Source organism: Saccopteryx bilineata, chromosome 7 (genome assembly GCF_036850765.1).
Source record: "Saccopteryx bilineata isolate mSacBil1 chromosome 7, mSacBil1_pri_phased_curated, whole genome shotgun sequence".
NCBI classification, from domain to species: domain Eukaryota; kingdom Metazoa; phylum Chordata; class Mammalia; order Chiroptera; family Emballonuridae; genus Saccopteryx; species Saccopteryx bilineata.
Window position 1 is genome coordinate 52,883,059 of NC_089496.1, and position 18,454 is coordinate 52,901,512.

General features: G+C 45.9%; 1 protein-coding gene and 1 non-coding gene across 2 annotated transcripts in view; both read right to left on the minus strand.

The window, feature by feature from the left end:
- The window catches only part of IMMP2L (inner mitochondrial membrane peptidase subunit 2), a 650,984-nt gene that overhangs the window by 67,090 nt on the left and 565,440 nt on the right, over nucleotides 1-18,454 (minus strand). The gene's annotated exons all lie outside the window — the stretch shown is intronic.
- Nucleotides 939-1,014, minus strand: TRNAA-GGC (transfer RNA alanine (anticodon GGC)). Its single transcript has one exon. It is a non-coding gene; the product is annotated as a tRNA-Ala (tRNA).

An 18,454-nucleotide genomic window follows, 5' to 3' on the forward strand; every position in this document is an offset into this window, starting at 1 on the left:
CCAAGGTTGTGGGTTTGATCCCCAGTCAGGGCGCATACCAGAATCAACCAGTGAATGCATAAAAAAGTAAGTGGAACAACAAATCAATGTCTGTCTCTTTCCCTCTCTCTCACTCTAAAATCAATTAAAACATTTTTTTTAAAAAGTATGGGGCTTCTCTGTGCAACCACACTGAGCCCTCTAACACCATCTACTACCCCTCAATTGCACAGTTGCCAGCAGTGGGGGACACCTGCCTGCCACCATTCAGGGGAGAGCCTGGCCGGACAGCTGGCTGGGGACAGGAGCAGAGAATGTCTGTCCTGCAGGGAGGAGCCCAAAGGGGTGATACGGGCACAATCATTTCCTGCCAGTGAGTTTTGTTAACGCAGGTAAACTTCAGAAACAACGTAGAGGAACAGGTAGAATGTCACCCATCTTGAATGCCGCTGCCTCCCCTCGATGCAGGAGGCACTCGCTGGACAGCAGTCCATCCGAGGTGGAGGTCTCTGCAGAGAATCGCTCAGAATAGAGCCCGCGGTGTTTGCTAACTGGACGTGTACCACCTGGTTGCCCAAACGTTAGAATTCAGAAATAAAGGTCCAGATCTGAGGATATCAAAACCAGGGTTTTTTCTTTGTTTTTTTTTTTGTATTTTTCTGAAGCTGGAAACGAGGAGAGACAGTCAGACAGACTCCCGCATGCGCCCGACCGGGACCCACCCAGCACGCCCACCAGGGGGCGATGCTCTGCCCCCCAGGGGGCGATGCTCTGCTCCTCCGGGGCATCGCTCTGCCGCGACCAGAGCCACTCCAGCGCCTGGGGCAGAGGCCAAGGAGCCATCCCCTGCGCCCGGGCCATCTTTGCTCCAATGGAGCCTCGGCTGCAGGAGGGGAAGAGAGAGACAGAGAGGAAGGAGAGGGGGAAGGGTGGAGAAGCAGATGGGTGCTTCTCCTGTGTGCCCTGGCCGGGAATCGAACCCGGGACTTCCGCTCGCCAGGCCGATGCTCTACCACTGAGCCAACCGGCCAGGGCTCAAAACCAGTTTTTAAAAGGGGGATTCTAGTGGGTGCAGTTGGTAAGGGCAGAATGCCAGCGACATAGAATGAAGAAGTGACCCCAAGATGAACTTGGCCTGTTCTGTTGCCTACTGGCCAGCTACACCATCAGTGGGGTCATGGGTCATGAGGTACCTTCATTGGCAGGGTGCGTCAAACACTAAAACAAACAAACAAACAAAACGCAATCAAGTGAAAGCACAGCACATGGCTCAGAGCTGCAGTTTAGAAGACTGGCTTTCTATAGGAACCACAGCATGCTGTCGGCACTTCCCTGTAGCTCTCTGACCCTGCTGTCCAGAGCCGACAATGGTGCCCGACCATGGTCTCCGCCAGTTTCCTAGGTCTGGCTAGAAAATCGAAACCGTGCATACCCTCCAACCTGGCGCCCGCACACACTATCCGCTATTTACGTAGCTGACGCAGTTACCCCTGGAGGGGCGTGTTGCTGCTTAAATCTGTTGTTTTGCTCAGATGGCGCCTTGACACCTTCTGCTTGTATGGCCTTGACTCAAACCGCCCAGATGAGAACGATGCCCTGTAGACCTCGATCTCAAAACTGGACTTTGCCACCAGGTGCCTGACTTATCCTCTGTTGCTGTAGTTGTTCTAATAACGACCACGTTACTTGACTGAGATTCTGAAGGATTGCTTCCTCCACCCCCCAAAAAAAGCAACAGCAATGTCCTTTAATAGCACCCTACAGGATGGGGTAAGAAAAGAACTCACCTTCTTCTTTATTCATGCTACTTAAAATTCTAGCCAGAATTGGAGAATTGAATAGGGTCGTAGAATGTGAAAGCAACTTCCCTCTTCAACCATTTCCGTTGTGAACCCTCTGAAGGTATGAAGGAGGTTAGCACATGGCTGGTCATGTCCCGAATGGTCTGAGGGAGGTAGCACATGGCTGGTCACATCTCGAAAGGTCTGAAGGAGGTAGCACATGGCTGGTCACGTCCCAAATGGTCTGAGGGAGGTAGCACATGGCTAGTCACGTCCCGAAAGGTCTGAAGGAGGTAGCACATGGCTAGTCACGTCCCAAAAGGTCTGAGGGAGGTAGCACATGGCTGGTCACGTCCCGAATGGTCTGAAGGAGGTACCACATGGCTAGTCACGTCCCGAAAGGTCTGAGGGAGGTAGCACATGGCTAGTCATGTCCTGAAAGGTCTGAAGGAGGTAGCACATGGCTAGTCACATCCCGAAAGGTCTGAAGGAGGTAGCACATGGCTAGTCACGTCCCGAAAGGTCTGAGGGAGGTAGCACATGGCTAGTCACGTCCCGAAAGGTCTGAAGGAGGTAGCACATGGCTAGTCATGTCCCAAAAGGTCTGAAGGAGGTAGTACATGGCTAGTCACGTCCCGAAAGGTCTGAGGGAGGTAGCACATGGCTGGTCACGTCCCGAAAGGTCTGAGGGAGGTAGCACATGGCTGGTCACGTCCCGAATGGTCTGAAGGAGGTACCACATGGCTAGTCACGTCCCGAAAGGTCTGAGGGAGGTAGCACATGGCTAGTCATGTCCCGAAAGGTCTGAAGGAGGTAGCACATGGCTGGTCATGTCCCGAATGGTCTGAGGGAGGTACCACATGGCTAGTCACGTCCCGAAAGGTCTGAGGGAGGTAGCACATGACTAGTCACATCCCGAAAGGTCTGAAGGAGGTAGCACATGGCTAGTCACGTCCCGAAAGGTCTGAGGGAGGTAGCACATGGCTAGTCACGTCCCGAAAGGTCTGAAGGAGGTAGCGCATGGCTAGTCACGTCCCGAAAGGTCTGAGGGAGGTAGCACATGGCTGGTCACGTCCCGAATGGTCTGAAGGAGGTACCACATGGCTAGTCACGTCCCGAAAGGTCTGAGGGAGGTAGCACATGGCTAGTCATGTCCCGAAAGGTCTGAAGGAGGTAGCACATGGCTGGTCATGTCCCGAATGGTCTGAGGGAGGTACCACATGGCTAGTCACGTCCCGAAAGGTCTGAGGGAGGTAGCACATAACTAGTCACATCCCGAAAGGTCTGAAGGAGGTAGCACATGACTAGTCACATCCTGAAAGGTCTGAAGGAGGTAGCACATGGCTAGTCACATCCCGAATGGTCTGAGGGAGGTAGCACATGGCTGGTCACATCCCAAAAGGTCCCATTCTGGATCTAAATGGAAGCTACCTCCTCCCTGTGCACAGGTATCGGTAAGGAACAACTTCCCACTGCCGGCACAGAGGACTGGCAAGGCCCCAAACACTGGGTAACGGATACCGGCTTGGCGACCTGCTGGTTGACCAGTTGGATTATTGCCTTGTCCACTGGGGCTCACGGGCTGGGCGGGGTAAAAGGCAGCGAGCCCACAGATTTAAGATCTTCTCACTTGGCAGAAATGTCTCGTTGTACACAGCGGCCAAGATCAGCAAATCTCTGCCTTACTGCTAAATCCCTAAAGCCCCGGCACACACCCGTGGCCCTCCGATAGAGATCCTTTGCCGGGTCAGTGGTAAAGGGGGTGAAAGCAAATCTGACCTGGCCCCAAGCCAGTGACCTTGCCCACCTGTGGATCCAGGTAAGACTCCCTGCTCTCGCCCAGCACAGACAGGAAGTTTGATGATTTAGAATTAAAATGAAAAGATCACATTACTAAAAATTATCTCCTGAGATTTCATGAATATACAGAAATTGAGATGAAGTTGGCGGTACGGTGAAAACAAAGAAATCCTTTTCCATGTGGACACAATTTGTGTGTGTGTGTGTGTGTGTGTGTGTGTGGTTTGGTAGGTATGATGCCACGTTTTGTAATTATATTTTTTCCACGTTGTGCTATATATAGTTCACTTCAAATTAATATTTCAGAGGATTATTTTGTAATATTATTTATAAACGCACAGTAAGACATCTGGATTATGCAGAGCTCATTACCTTTGGATACTAGACGCATCTAAATACCGAGAAATGTAGAATAAAAAGGTAAGATATGGTCTCCTATTCGGAATATATATTATCAGCATGTTCTTTGTTATGGGCCATAAAAACCGCTAAGTAGGCAAGGTTTCCTTCTTCAGGAGGTATTTATGGAACACCTGCTTTCTTCCAAGCCAGCCCTGAGAAGCTCAGGGTGAAAACCCAGGAACAAAGCCTGTCCCTGGAGGAGGGGGAAGCGGCACACAGACTGAAGCGCGAAGACACGTAGGGAAGGCTACGGGGATCTGGCACGGCCCCGGGGCACGCTGCTGAGCCCTGTGCAACGGGTGGATGCCTGTCTCTGGGCCACTTCTCTGCTCACAGACAACTAAAGCTATGGTCCCTGCCCGCAGGGAGGTCATAGTCTAGACAGAAGGACAGACCCACATGATGCTACAGAGCTCTGCACAAGTACAGGTTATTAACACAATTACTAGGGGCATGGACGTCAAGATCAACTCCACAGAGGTTTTCCGGGGGGAACGGTTTCCTGAAGTAGGTCAGTCAGGACCCGAGTCTCGAGGGACATAAAGGACAGCACTAGGAGGCATGTTAAGAGGGTAGGGACCAGATGAACCAACTCCCCAGGACAGGAGTCTGTAGTAGGAGCTGTGCAGGGCAGGGTGAGGACCAGAGAGACGGGTGGGGGGTTGGAAAGCCACCGTGAGGCTTGGGGACGGCTCTGCAACCTCACGTATCAGATGCAGAGCCTGGACTCAGGTGGACTGGTCACAGGGACCTACAGCGGACCGAGTGACAGCTGCCGCAGGGTGCAGCCTCTAGAAAGACAGACTCTGAAACACTGTTTGGTGTTCGGGATGTTTATTGGCAAGTGCCGTGGGGCCCTCACCTGGGAGGGAGGGAGGGAGGGAGGGAGGGAAGAGTCAGTGGGCAGGGGAGGGGCAAGTCAGATGACTGCGCTGGGAGCTCTGGCCCTGAAGTGTCCAGGAAGCCAGGAAGTGCCCGGGGCCAGGTCATCACCCTTCCCCTGCAGGCTGTCCCTGCAGGTTGGCCGGCCCAGGAGAAGGTGGGATCATTAAATGTATATATATATATAGCTACTTCAGGTATCATCCAGACCTAGGAGAAAGCTGATTTTCAAATTCCATAAGCAAATCCTGTCATCGTCCTCATGAAACTGACCCCTGGCTAACTCGCTGCCTCTTTCTGGCTTTGCCTTCAAACTGGATCTAAGTCAGAGGGACCAGAGCGACTACTGCCCCAGCGGACCATCCGCATGGCTTCATCTCCGCGAGTTACGACTGCAGTGGTTTCTGTAGCTACACGTGGCCTTGAGGATTTGCTTAAGAAAAAGTACAAGTAAGCTTGCTCAAATATCTCAAAAAGATTTTAATGTTACCTTAAAAAAAAGAAAACAAAAACAAACAAACAAAAAAGATCACCACGGTTTGGACAGGTTGCAAAATAATAGATTTTCACCCTTAATGACCACGTATCACTACATGTTCCTCCCTCGACATCTGCTTAAAATATATATTTGGATAGAGACAAAAGCTATCTGAAGACATGGTCAGGGCTGTAAAATTCTATTGAAACGCATGCCGTTGAGAATAATTTCACTTTATTTTGTGCCGGGACCCCCCCACCCTCTCACCGAGGGTTTCGGCAGGGTTGGCCGCAGGCGACATAAACCACAGCACCCTCTCTAGGGGCCGGGGGATCAGAAATGTCTTCACTTTAGGGAAACCCTTTATGAACGAATGCAGTCGCTAAAAGGTGAATTGCATCTTCTGAACTATTGATTGACTCAGCTCCAGGATTCCTGTGGAAAGCATATGGTCTGAGACCCAAGCAATTGTCTGGGGCCGTGCACTGGGGCACTTGGCTGCCTTTGGCCGAGAAGAGTCAAAGGTAAGTCCCCTGTGCCGCTGCAGGGCAGATGGTTTGCTTTATACTGTTCCCCTGAATACCAAACAGAAGCTGCAAAAAGGTTTGAAAACATAACAAACAAACAGCTGAGTGTTAGCTTAAATGCTCTCTCTGCATCTCGCGGAGACCAGCATTCCGAAGCGCGGGGTGTTGACGAGACCGCTGAAAAGGGAAACGAGAGGCGCGGAGACGGGATGAAACGGTTTCGAAATTGTACCTAAATATGGTTCCGCCCGGTTTTCATCCAAGCAACAACACGCTAATTAGGGCGTCTCTGAAACTTCCATCTGTGGGTGTCGTTGATGCATCGTCCTCGACACGATCAGACGAGGAGGCTTCCCTGAAAATGTGCGGGGACGGGTGAAGCCGCCAGCCGCTCCCCCGCGGGGGTCTCGGGGAGAAGTCACCCAGACGGCTCCTGAACCTTGCCCCTGCCGCCTGGGCGGGGCCGTCTGCCACGCTGCCTTCTTTCTAGATAAAGACACCCGGTGGCCATTTTCAACTGCACATCGTGTATTTCTCCCCCCCCACACACACACCTCCCAGCCCCCAGCAGGGAGATCATTATTTCAGGAGGAGACTGGGGAGTAGGTAGGAATAGAGCAAATTCCTACCAATGAATGGGGTTGGCCTGTTCATAGTCTAGCACAGGGGTCCCCAAACTTTTTACACAGGGGGCCAGTTCACTGTCCCTCAGATCGTTGGAGGGCCAGACTATAAAAAAAATTATGAGCAAATCCCTATGCACACTGCACATATCTTATTTTAAAGTAAAAAAAAAAAACAAAATGGGAACAAATACAATATTTAAATTAAAGAACAAGTAAATTTAAATCAACAAACTGACCAGTATTTCAATGGGAACTATACTCCTTTCACTGACCACCAATGAAAGAGGTGCCCCTTCCGGAAGTGCGGCGGGGGCCGGATAAATGGCCTCAGAGGCCGCATGCGGCCCATGGGCCATAGTTTGGGGATCCCTGGTCTAACAGATAATAATAGTATGTTAAATCCATGGGAAAACACTAAGATAAGGTTAAGAACAAATCAGATGGCGTAAATGTGTGTGTGACACCCTTCTAGGCATTGAGGTGGCAGCAGTGACAGATACTGCCATGCATACAAATACACACCTATCATTTCATACGTACAGGGATCCTCAGGTTACGACAGTCTCGACATGTTTCGAGTTTATGACCCTCGCTCCCATAAAAAACTAAAAAATTGGGACGTGAGTGTTTCAGCTTATGCTGTTAGCATCCTACATTTTTTTACACTCATTTTTTTCTGTTACTACAGTACTGTATGTTTATGTCCTTTTCCTTTTTCCATGGCTTAGCTGTGTTTTCATGTTCTAGATTATGATTTTACAACTGTGTTAGGATAGGTAAATGACTTAGACTAGGGTGTGTTTCAACTTACACCAAAATTTGGGTTACGTCACTGTCATAGGAACAGAACTGTGTTTTAACCCAAGGACCCCCTGTATTTAGAAAGGGCACCAAAACACCACCTTTAGTTTATGATTATGGATGGAATTAAGAATAGGATGATGGCTAGTACTCAGGGATGATTTTCCTTAACTTGTTTTGGGTCAGATGTTCTCTGGATTGTGTAAAATAAATACTACCTTTTAATAATAAAATGTTATTTAAAAGACTATGTTATATCCCTTTATTAACAACAAGCAGGTCCCTAACCCAAAGGTAATTATTACTTTGTATAAAGTGTGTGATGCATTACATAATGTAACAGTTTCTGCCTGAAAGAGTCAAGTGTGAAAATAAAGATCATCAAAGGCTGAAGTAAAACAGTTACTGCATTTCTTCAACAGACACTAAGGGCTTCACCCATTGGACAGTTCTTGAGCTGTAAACAGAAAAAAACTACTCAGTTCAACCAGGCTCTGCAGCCCTGCTACCCAAGGGCATCACACCTAAAGTCATCGATTGCGGTGAGAGGAACACTTCCCTTCCTCTCGCCACTCTCCCCTTCCGGGACAAGGGTTCCGGACAATGTCACACTTGCTGGAGAAGAGCCGTGTCTTGTACCATCCAAAAAGCAAAGAAAAGTCACATCAAGGGGGCTCTACTTGGTTGGTGGTTGGTGTGACATCTTTCTCATGCACCTGCCGTTCAGAACGGGCGTCCTCGCTGCCCGGCCTCGCCAGCCTCCAGCTCACTCCTGGCACTCAGCTGAACACGTTCTGCTTCTCCCTTGCCGTTCTTGATTTCTTCCTTCTCACTCTCCTGCCAGCCACTTCACTTGGCAAAACATGATGGCAGCCGTGATTAATTCACGTATCAGTCTTCAGCTCAGAAGGACGAGGGAGAATTCACACAGAGCTCTTCTAGTGCTTCCAGCCCGGTAAGTTGGGAAGACTCCCCGTGAGTCCTTCAGACAGAAAAGTGGGGTTCTCTAATGCACTCAGGGAACAATTGGCTGAAGTCTCTAGCGTATCTTTCCAAAGGAGCTAATTCCCCCCTCCAACCCTCCGAAATAATCTTCGCGTCCTGGGAGGACTAGGGCCCCTTCCCGCACCCCTTAGCTGTGGTGCAGCCTCAGAAGAGATGCTGCCTTGTCCACGTGGGTGGGAGGGGTGTCCTACATGGCTGCCCGTCAGTGCTCCGGCCACGGTGACGGCAGCAGCGGGCCTGACACGGCCCGAGGACGCGGTGGCTTCTCAGCACGGGGCTGCAAGCTGGAGGGAGGAGCCCTCAGCCTGACTCACCTGCAAGTGGGGTCCCCTCCCTGAGGGACATCGGACTCGACACGTAGCCCTGGAAATTACTGGGGTCTCACATAGGCGGTTTCGGTTTGGTTGTTTGTTTTTCAAAGGAATAATAATAATACGCTTCATTACGTTTTTTGTTTGTTTTCCTTCCATTCGTACCCACATGTTATATACAGATTATAATGCATGTCTCCTTTCTGAAAAGGCCAAGTCAATCCATTGTGAAGCTTGGTTTTATTATGTCAAAATATATGTACACTCACATAACGGGTGTTTTCAAATGGGACTGCCTTTTTCTGATTGCAGACAGGCTAGCTTAATGACTACCCCCCAGGAGACCTACAGCAGCACGAGCCTGAGAAAGTTAGGGAGACATCTTCTGTGGCCCCGGGTTGACCCTTTCATTTTCACGGGACCCTCTCCTTCCAGGGTCAAATACCTCGTGACGAAGCCACACGGATCAACAGGCAGGAAGGAAACAGAGGTGCCTGCGGAGTTTTCCTACCTCTGCAAGCCATCTTCCTTTTGCAATTCATCCAGTAACTAATTCTCGTTTGTAAACTGAAATTTCCTTTCCTGTTGGAGGAAACAGTAAGGTCAAGCTATCTTCCCTTTTCGATCGGGTCGTTTTCACAGGAAAAAGGAACTTGCAGAATGACTTTGGGTCTTTCCCGAGTGAAATAACTCTTGTCAGTAGATTCTGCATTATTTAAAAACATCAAGTTAAAAGATTTTTAGATGCATGTGGAGCTGCCAGGGGCACAGAGAGAGGATTATTACTCTAGTTAACTGTAGAGACAGGAGCTAAAGATTTCAATTCTGCATGGTAAGATCAAAAACCTCACGTAAATACTCAAGTATTTCTTCATTTCCACATAGATACTGCCCTAGGCTAATGTAATATTTACTAACTCTCTACTAAAGTACATTTTTAGTGCTTTTTTAAAATTTGAGTTTAAGATGAAGAAAAAAAAAAAGAACACTTTAAAATTATACCCAAAGGAAAAATTTAAGTGTGCTGCCTCCTCATAAAATGATTTCATCCAAGCTAACTTCTGAGACAGAAAAAAAATATTTCCTAGACTTAATTCAGAACCTAAATTCTTTTTATGCTTTTGAGTGGAGATTAACTAAAAAACATCAAATCCCCAATAAAACAGACAGCACCCTGATTTCAGTGGCGGGATTGGGCTCTCTCTGCTTGAAATGAGGAAACGGATGCATTTCAATTCCACTTGAGGCTCTCCAGGACCGGCTCTAGATGAATGGTCAGGCAACAGTCCAGATTCCACTAGTGTTGTTCCTCCGTGGGGAATGATTCCTATGTCACAGAAATGGTGCACCGTGTTTCTACACGTGGGCTGGCGGAGAGGGGACAAGGCATGAGACCGCGATGGGAGGGAGAGAGGCCGTGGAGCGGAAGCAGCTGGTGTGAGATACGGACACTACGTGAACCTCCAGGGCTCGTGGTTTGGCTGACACCCTCGCGTGCCCCCTTAGGAACAGGGGACATGTGCTCAGGAGGTCTGGGGAAGAAGGCACGGTCGAGGTAAGGAAAGTGCTCCAGGAATGCGTTGATGAAAGGTTGCTTTCATCTACTTTTTTAAAACTTTTTTCATGCACTTGGGCAATAAACTCATGGCACCCAGATCACCAAGTAACAAAAGCAGTCACAGCGGCAGCAGCGTGAGGTGGCCAGTTAGTCTCGGTGAACTTCTTAAACCACATGGTATGATGGTTTTCTCTCTCTCTCTCTCTCTCTCTCTCTCTCTTTAGTAAGTTAGGCCCTAATGATTTGACTCAATAAAATGTCCCACTGCACTAGCAGAAAATGAGAATGCCTGTTTCCCTACCTTCTCAGCATCACTGTATTAAAAATTTTTTGAATATTATTTAAGCGATGAAATGCTCTTGTCATTGTTTTTATTTGCATGTTATTTATAAGGATTAAGATTAAACAAGTTTTCAGGTGTTTTAAAAAAATGTCCCACTACAAAAAAAAAATGATTTGGGGTTGTTTTTTTGTTTTGTTTTGTTTTGTGTGTGTGTGTGTGTGTGTGTGTTTTGAAAGAGAGAGAGAGAGAGAGAGAGAGAGACAAAGACAGACAGAAGGGGAGAGAGATGAAAACCATCAACTCATAAATGGTGGCTCCTTAGTTGTTCATTGATTGCTTTCTCATCTGTGCCTTGACTGGGGGGCTACAGCAGAGTGAATGACCTCTTGCTCAAGCCAGCGACCTTGGGCTCAAGCCAGTGACCTTGGGCTCCAAGCTAGTGACCTTTGGGCTCAAGCCAGTGACCTTTGGGCTCAAGCCAGTGACTATGGGGTCACGTCTATGATCCCACGCTCAAGCTAGCAATATTGGGGTTTCAAACCTGAGTCCTCAGCATCCCAGGCCAATCCTTTATCCACTGTGTTACCACTTGGTCAGGAAAAAAAAAATCTATTTTAATAAAGGTAAAAGAACCCAGAATTCAAAAATGACTGATAACATAAAATAAAAGGAAGAAGAAGAGAACAAAACCCCCAATTAAGTCATGATAAACTCTATCCTATAACTATTCAATTTCATGATGTGCTTAAATGAAAGCTGTACAAGTGTATTATTTGGATCAGTTCTGGTTTTTTCCTCTTAATTTCTCTATGACACTTAACAAATATTTAACTTAGCGTTCATTTTGTTTTGTTTAGTTTGCCGTTCCTTATCTTAGCGCTTCACATGTAGTGCCTGCTGCTCAGGGATTGTTTGTTTCTGGTGCGGCTCGCAGTATTCCGCCTGGCACCACTTATTATGGGCAGATGATAAAAATCTGTGTTCGTTCTTATCCCTTCCACCTTCCCTCCTAAAGTAGACTGCACAAATCTAATAAGAATCCAAGTCTACTTATCTTCAGGGTATAAATACAAAATCCATCAACTTATTCAGGTCTTTGATTAACAGCATCTATATTTATGAAATGCTCTCAGCTCTGCAGGTGGAAATATTTTATAGGAAACTCGAGTGTTATTAAATACTATTCTGCGGTGCTATCAGTGTTGTGTGAAAAGGCACGAGGGTTCAATAACTACAGCCTGGGGTCTAGTATTTTATGTTTGCAAACTTACAGAACAAGAAAATCTCTTCTTAAACTAGGAGTTTTAATTTACCTAATAAATCAGAAAATAGTATCAAATTGAAGTTACGTCAAGGAAGTATCTTAGCGGTATCTTGGTGTTTTGTTTCCCATTGAATACTGGGCAGTCTGCAAACTACTACTGAGTAACTACTAAATATCATCATCTAGACATATGTAAATAATGTCATAATTATATTAGTCATATATTATTTAATATACACACACATCCGTAATAGTTCATGCTCGACTTGGGAGTAATAAACAGAAAGAGTAACTTCTGTCCATTGGCAAATTCGTTAATAAAGCACAACATCTCCAATTCTATTGTATGTAAGACATACCAATTATCAATTAAAAGTACATTTTTGCTTAACTTCCTCATGAAGGCACAAGGTCTGACTTTACCAAGAGCAGTAACCGGTGTACCACGCCAATCGGCCCTAGAGGCTCAAACTTGTTGCTAGGTGTACATGCTTGAATATCTTAAGAATTCTGGGCTGCCTTTCCCTCACCTATAAAATCGGTGTGATTATTTCCAACATCCCCCCTGTTGCACTAAAATCCTGCCAGTTGATAATAGTGATTATGCTGCTCTTGCCTCTGATCATGGTAGTAAAAGTATCCATTGCGCACCCAGGCCCTAATTACGAGCCAGCCACTGTCCTATATACTTTGTATACACTCGTATATCTTCGCAGCCACCTAGGTAGTAAACACGCTGGTGATTTCCATGTTATAAAAGAGGCTATATGTCTTGCCCAAAGTCCAAGAGATAAACGGCTGATATTCACACCCAGGCAGTTTGGTTGGGAGCCCACACTCCTATTCCGCTACTTCTCAATAAACAATCGTGGTTTTACAATGTAGCCGTAAACAGTCCTTGTTGGTGAAGTTACTCATCGTTCCATTTCTGCTGACATAATCTAATTTGTCTTTAATTGCTGTATCTGGCACCACCGTTCTGCTTTTATATGCAACATTTTAAAGGGATTTCCGGGGGAGTCGGGGGGCCAGGTTAAAAATAAAATAAAGGTGAAGGGATGAAGCAATACAAATCGCTGTCAAGATAAACAGGCATGGGGACAGGTGGGGGACTCGAAGCAGCGGGGGGTGGGGCACTCTGTAAAGAACCTGATTTTCTAATCACTCTGTTATACATCTGAAACTAATACAGAATAAATATGTAATGTAAACTGTAATTGAAAATTAAATTTAAAAAAATGGAACCCTGAGAACAATCCTGTGAAGGCTACTGAGTAGTTGTTTTTCATTTGGATTTCTGAGAAAATTGAGAGCCACGACCCAGACATTTCCGCGACTTCCGCGACTTCCTCATCACAACGTCAAGCGGCTCTCTACCAAACCCCTTACAGAGCAGGAAGAGGTGAAGCCCTGTCGCAGAGCCCGTGCCCCACCCCCACAGGTCAGACCTTGAGATTCCCGACGTTCTCTCTGTCTCCGTGTGTAGCACTCCCAAACCCTTTCTCCACCCTGGGTCTCTCTCCTGTCTCAGGTCTTAGCAAATCAGATTTGAGAGAATGAAATAAAGTGTATCATTTCCCCCTAAACCCATGTTTTCTCCTAAGCTCCCTCTCCTGATTCATGTGATACCCACGCTCACTAACCTCAATCTCAGGTCTGAGAGTCTCTTCCTTTCCCTCAATCTGCACATCATCGCTCAATTCTGTAAATTCTAGCTTCAAAACATTGCCCTCATTCATTTATCTCATTCCCAAAGCTGCGGCTCGAAATCTTGAATCGTTGACAGGATATTATAGGTCCCCTGTGACTGAGGACCACTCACTCACGGTCTCCGTGTCACCGCTTCTGTGCCCCAGGCTACAACCTCACCAAACAACTCCCAGTTCCTCCTGCCTGAGCCCACGTCCCACGTCTTTGCGCGGGAAAATCTCTCTGCCTGGAATTCTCCTCTCTGTTATGAACACCCATTATTCTAAACACTTCCTTTTCTTAGAGTTATTTTTTCCTTACTTTTCCCCCCATCTCCAAATTAATCACTCTTTCTTGTCCATGCCCATATTATAGTACCTTTCCGATGGAAGGTTAAGGGCAATACACATATATTCTACTCAATGGAATGTAGTTCAAGGCTTTGTGCTTTGAGTGTGTTGTTTTTAATCCATAAAAAGAAAAGCCATGCCATATAAAATATCCCCATTTTACAGACAAAATTCCTGAAGCAGAGACAGGTTTTAGGCAGCCGTGTAAGTCAGAAGGGATGAAACCCAGGTTTAAAATGTGTTGCTCTCCAAAGCCCCATGTTCCATTCATTCAACCACAATCCTTCCTCCATCTGTGTGTTTACACTTCCATCTGCTCCACTGGCCAATGACCACTTAAGATGCAAGAAATATACCTTAGTCAACAGGGAGGTCTCAGTACCTAGCACAAGATCTGACACTCAGCAAATGTCTGGGGCGTAAATAAATGAGCCTGGGCACTGTTTGCCTCGCTGAATAAAACCTTCCTGCTTATAACTCCCATTTAAATAGAAATGTCGGTTTCATGAACATGACTGATGGGGAAAGAAGATTTGAACAATGTTCATGAGTTTTTAATGTAATTTCTATTGAGTTTTTGCATCCTACCTCATTAATAAAAGAAATAAAGAATACTACTGGTATGCTATATCTCCCAACATTATTCAAATTGGCTTTTTTTTCTTTCAGTAAGATGGTTGGGATAAGTTATTAATTTCTGTTCTTCCAGAAAGATCCATTCATTTTCACCCAATGACCTAAGTGCTGTTTCATAAAAATATTTTTGCATGTACAATCTGTGTATAAACATATTGCAATCATATTGTGACTTTTCAAAAAGCAGTACTAGTAGTTACTGAGTGGTTTTTAAAGAATACAATAAAATCTGGAATGTTCTTTATTTGAAGAAGGAAAATTATGGCATCTGTTTCTTAGCCTAAACCAGCGATTTTTTCAACCATTTCCATCTCATGGGACACATAAACTCATTAACAATTCTGCAGCATACCAAAAAATCATTTTTTGCCACTATGACAAAAAAATAGGTATAATTTTTATTTACAAAAAAAAAAAAAATGTAATTACCTACCTTCTGCTCCAAAGTGACATTTCAAAAAATAAGGTTTGTATGCTTGTATATAAGGATTTCTGGTACCAAGAAATAACCAATCAGACACAGCATTAGTATTCAACGTGACCTATAAGATGCAATTCTATCATATGACCTATATAGTTATGGTTTGAGACAGGGCATTCCCACCAGGTAACTATTATTGTGTTGGCTGTTGCCATTTTGTTTGTTGTTGTTGTTGTTGTTTTTTATTTGAAAATCTAAAGGCAAAGAGGCTAATGCCCCTGACTAAATAGTCAGGAATCACATGTTTTAAGAATTCTTGTAGCACAGTTGAAGATCGCTGATCTAAACTTATCCTAAAGATGAGCTCATCCTAAGAACCAGAGCGTTCTGCTGAGTAAATTCCAGTTTAGGAACTGGCGACTGTAAAACAAGCACACTAAATTCTTAAGATTAGAAAAGACAGTGTGATTTCTTGCCACGGCATGATACCAAACTAAGGAATCATTGTGCTGTGTGTCCCAGAAGACCCTTCAATCAGTAAGAACAAAAGCGAAGAGGAAAGTGAATGCTGTGGAAACGAATAGATGGAACAGGAAATCCGGAAAGACTTTTAAGGAGGCTTTCCGTGGAAGATATTTGCTTCCCCTTTCTTGCATATGAAGACTGAAGAACATCAGAATTCAGTTTTAGAGATCAGTTAGATACAAGCAACAAACTGGATTTACAATGTAACGAACTGATGTGTATTCACTTCCCAGTTTCATCACACAAATTATTAGAAAGACATTGTATCCAAAGGCTGATACTAATAAAATCAGTACTATTCTTACTCCATCTTCAAGGACACTCTTAAATGAACATGACCATTTTTTCGCCTGCCTGTGAACGAGGGGAAAGAGAACCATCGCTCCTTGGCTGACTCGTGCCTTGATGGGAGAGCGAGGGCGGCAGGGTATTTCCCACCACTCGCTTTACTCGATCAGTGACCCTCCGTGGAAAAGTCCCGTGGTGTCTCAGAATTCTTCTTAAAGTCGTTCCGACCTCACAGACCTCTTCAAAGGGTCTTGGGATTCCCCGCGGTTCTGAAAACCATAGTGAGAAACCTGTGGTCTATATCCTCTCCCATTTCAAAGATGAGGAAAACTGAGGTTCAGAGATTAAGGAACACACCCAAAGGCCAACAGGGCACAGCAGAGCTGAAATTCCAACCCAGACATTCTAACCCCTGGTCTGGGTCTCTGCGGGCTACGCCACACTGCTCAGGACATCATTCTGCCCGGTGTCAGACTGTCACAAACTTCCTCTGACTGAGATTTCCCCTTGTTCTGCCCTCTGAGATAGTGCACATTCATTCATCAAACATTTAGAATGCTTCTACTAGGAGCCAGGGACTGTGCCCATGACCAGGATGCCAAAGCAAAAATAAGGTGTTGTCCTTACTTCCAAGGATTTCACGACTGACTGAGGAGACAAATGTGGAAACAACCGCCCATAATTCAGTGTGATAAATGCTAGAATAGCACTCGGCACCAAGTGTTTTGGAAGCACAGAAGAGTGATTAATTCGGCCCCCCAAAAAAAGGGAGGAAGAGGGGATAAGGGGCTTAACAGCCAAAGTGCATTTTTAAGTCAGCCTGGAAGGACAAATACACCTAATCCCTTTATTCACAGGCGGGTCCTTCACAGACTTGAGGACAGCGATTGTGTGCCCGGCATCACTTTCCACCACTTTGAATTAAACATCTCCTTTGCCCTCAGGAATATAATATAGAGATGAATATTAAAAACAAATCCCCACATTACTGGAAATGCCGCCTTCTGAGCATAGGTATTCATCCTTCTTTTGTAAGTAGATAGTCACATTTCTTAACATCAACTTGTCTTTAATTGGGAGCAAGTCAGACAAGTTTGCAAACAGCCAAACAACATCTTCCACAATTAGAAAACAATGTGCAAATGAAAGAGACAACCCCCAAGTGCCCCAACCAGACTTTTGAGTCATCTTTCCTCTGAGCCAGTGGTCAGCATTTTATTTTATTTTCTGTAAAGGACCGGAGAATGAATATTTCATACTTTGTAGGCTGGATGGTCTGTGGCTGTTCTGCTCAGCGCTGCCCTTCTGGTGGGAAAACAGCCACAAACAATAGCAAAGGCATGGCTAGTGTTTCAATAAAACTTTATTTACAAACTGGCCATGGGCCACACAAGCCCACAGGCCATGGTTGGCTGACTGCTGTTCTGAGCTGTCTGGACAGAGACAGAGAAAGAGAGAGAGAGGGACAGACAGGAATAGACAGACATAAAGGGAGATGAGAAGCATCAATTCTTCGTTGTAGCACCTTAGTTGTTCGTCGATTGCTTTCTCATGTGTGCCTTAAGTGGGGGAGGCTACAGCAGATGGAGTGACCCCTTGCTCAAGCCAGTGCCCTTGGGTTCAAACTGGTGAACCTTGCTCAAACTAGATGAGCCCACACTCAAGCCGGCAACCAAGCCGGTTTTGAACCTGGGTCCTCCATGTCCCAGTCTGAGGCTCTATCCACTGCGCCACCGCCTGGTCAGGCTGAGTTATCTTTCTTGTGCCCTCTCCTTCACTGTGTAGTGGGGAGAACATTGGACTTGGGATCAGGAGACTTGGCTTTTAATGCTACCTTGCCAGTAACCAGCTGTGTGACCTTAGGCAAACTGCTTTACCATTCTAGCATCTGTTCCTTGTAGCCAATCAAGTAACGCCTTTACAATCAATAATGGTCCTTCTTTCAATGCAAAAAATTACTGCAAAGTATGGACTTCTGCCGCTCTCCTCTCCCAACCCCCCACAACCCCACACACCGGTAGGTATTCCTAATTCATTACATCATGGAATAAACAGAATTAGAAGAGAAAAAAAACAGGTGACCGTAGGTGATACCAATAGAAACGGATATCTCAAATGAGGAGGGGGCAGGTCCTGCAGGGATCAAGTCCAATTCCAAGTATGACACACTTAGAAGACTGTCCGGAGTAAAGCCACCAGGCTCCTTAAAAGTTCCAGAAACCTTAGCCAGTCAGCTATGCTTCAAAGCACTGGGCGAAGAGTAGAAAGCAGAAGTTTCGTGGGCATAATGTTACTTTTTAAATGCTTGGAATCAAACACAGATTAGACGCTCAATACAATATTTCAGGTCGAAAGTACAGTGTGTCCATAAAGTCATGGCGCACTTTTGATTGGTCACAGGAAAGCAACAAAAGACGATAGAAATGTGAAATCTGCACCAAATAAAAGGAAAAGCCTCCCAGTTTCATACCTATTCAGTGCAGTTCGATGTGGGCTCACACACAGATTTTTTAGGGCTCCTTAGGTAGCTATCCCGTATAGCCTCTACAGACTCGTCACTAACTGATGGCCTACCAGAACGGGGTTTCTCCACCAAACTGCCGGTTTCCTTCAACTGCTTATCCCACCGAGTAATGTTATTCCTATGTGGTGGCGCTTCGTTATAAACGTGCCAATATTCATGTTGCACTTTGGGCACGGATTCGAATTTAGCGAGCCACAGAACACACTGAACTTTCCTCTGTACCGTCCACATCTCGACTGGCATGGCCGTGGGCTGCTCCACTGTATACACGGTGTTACATCATCATCTGCACATGCACACATGCTGCCACATCATCCTACAGAA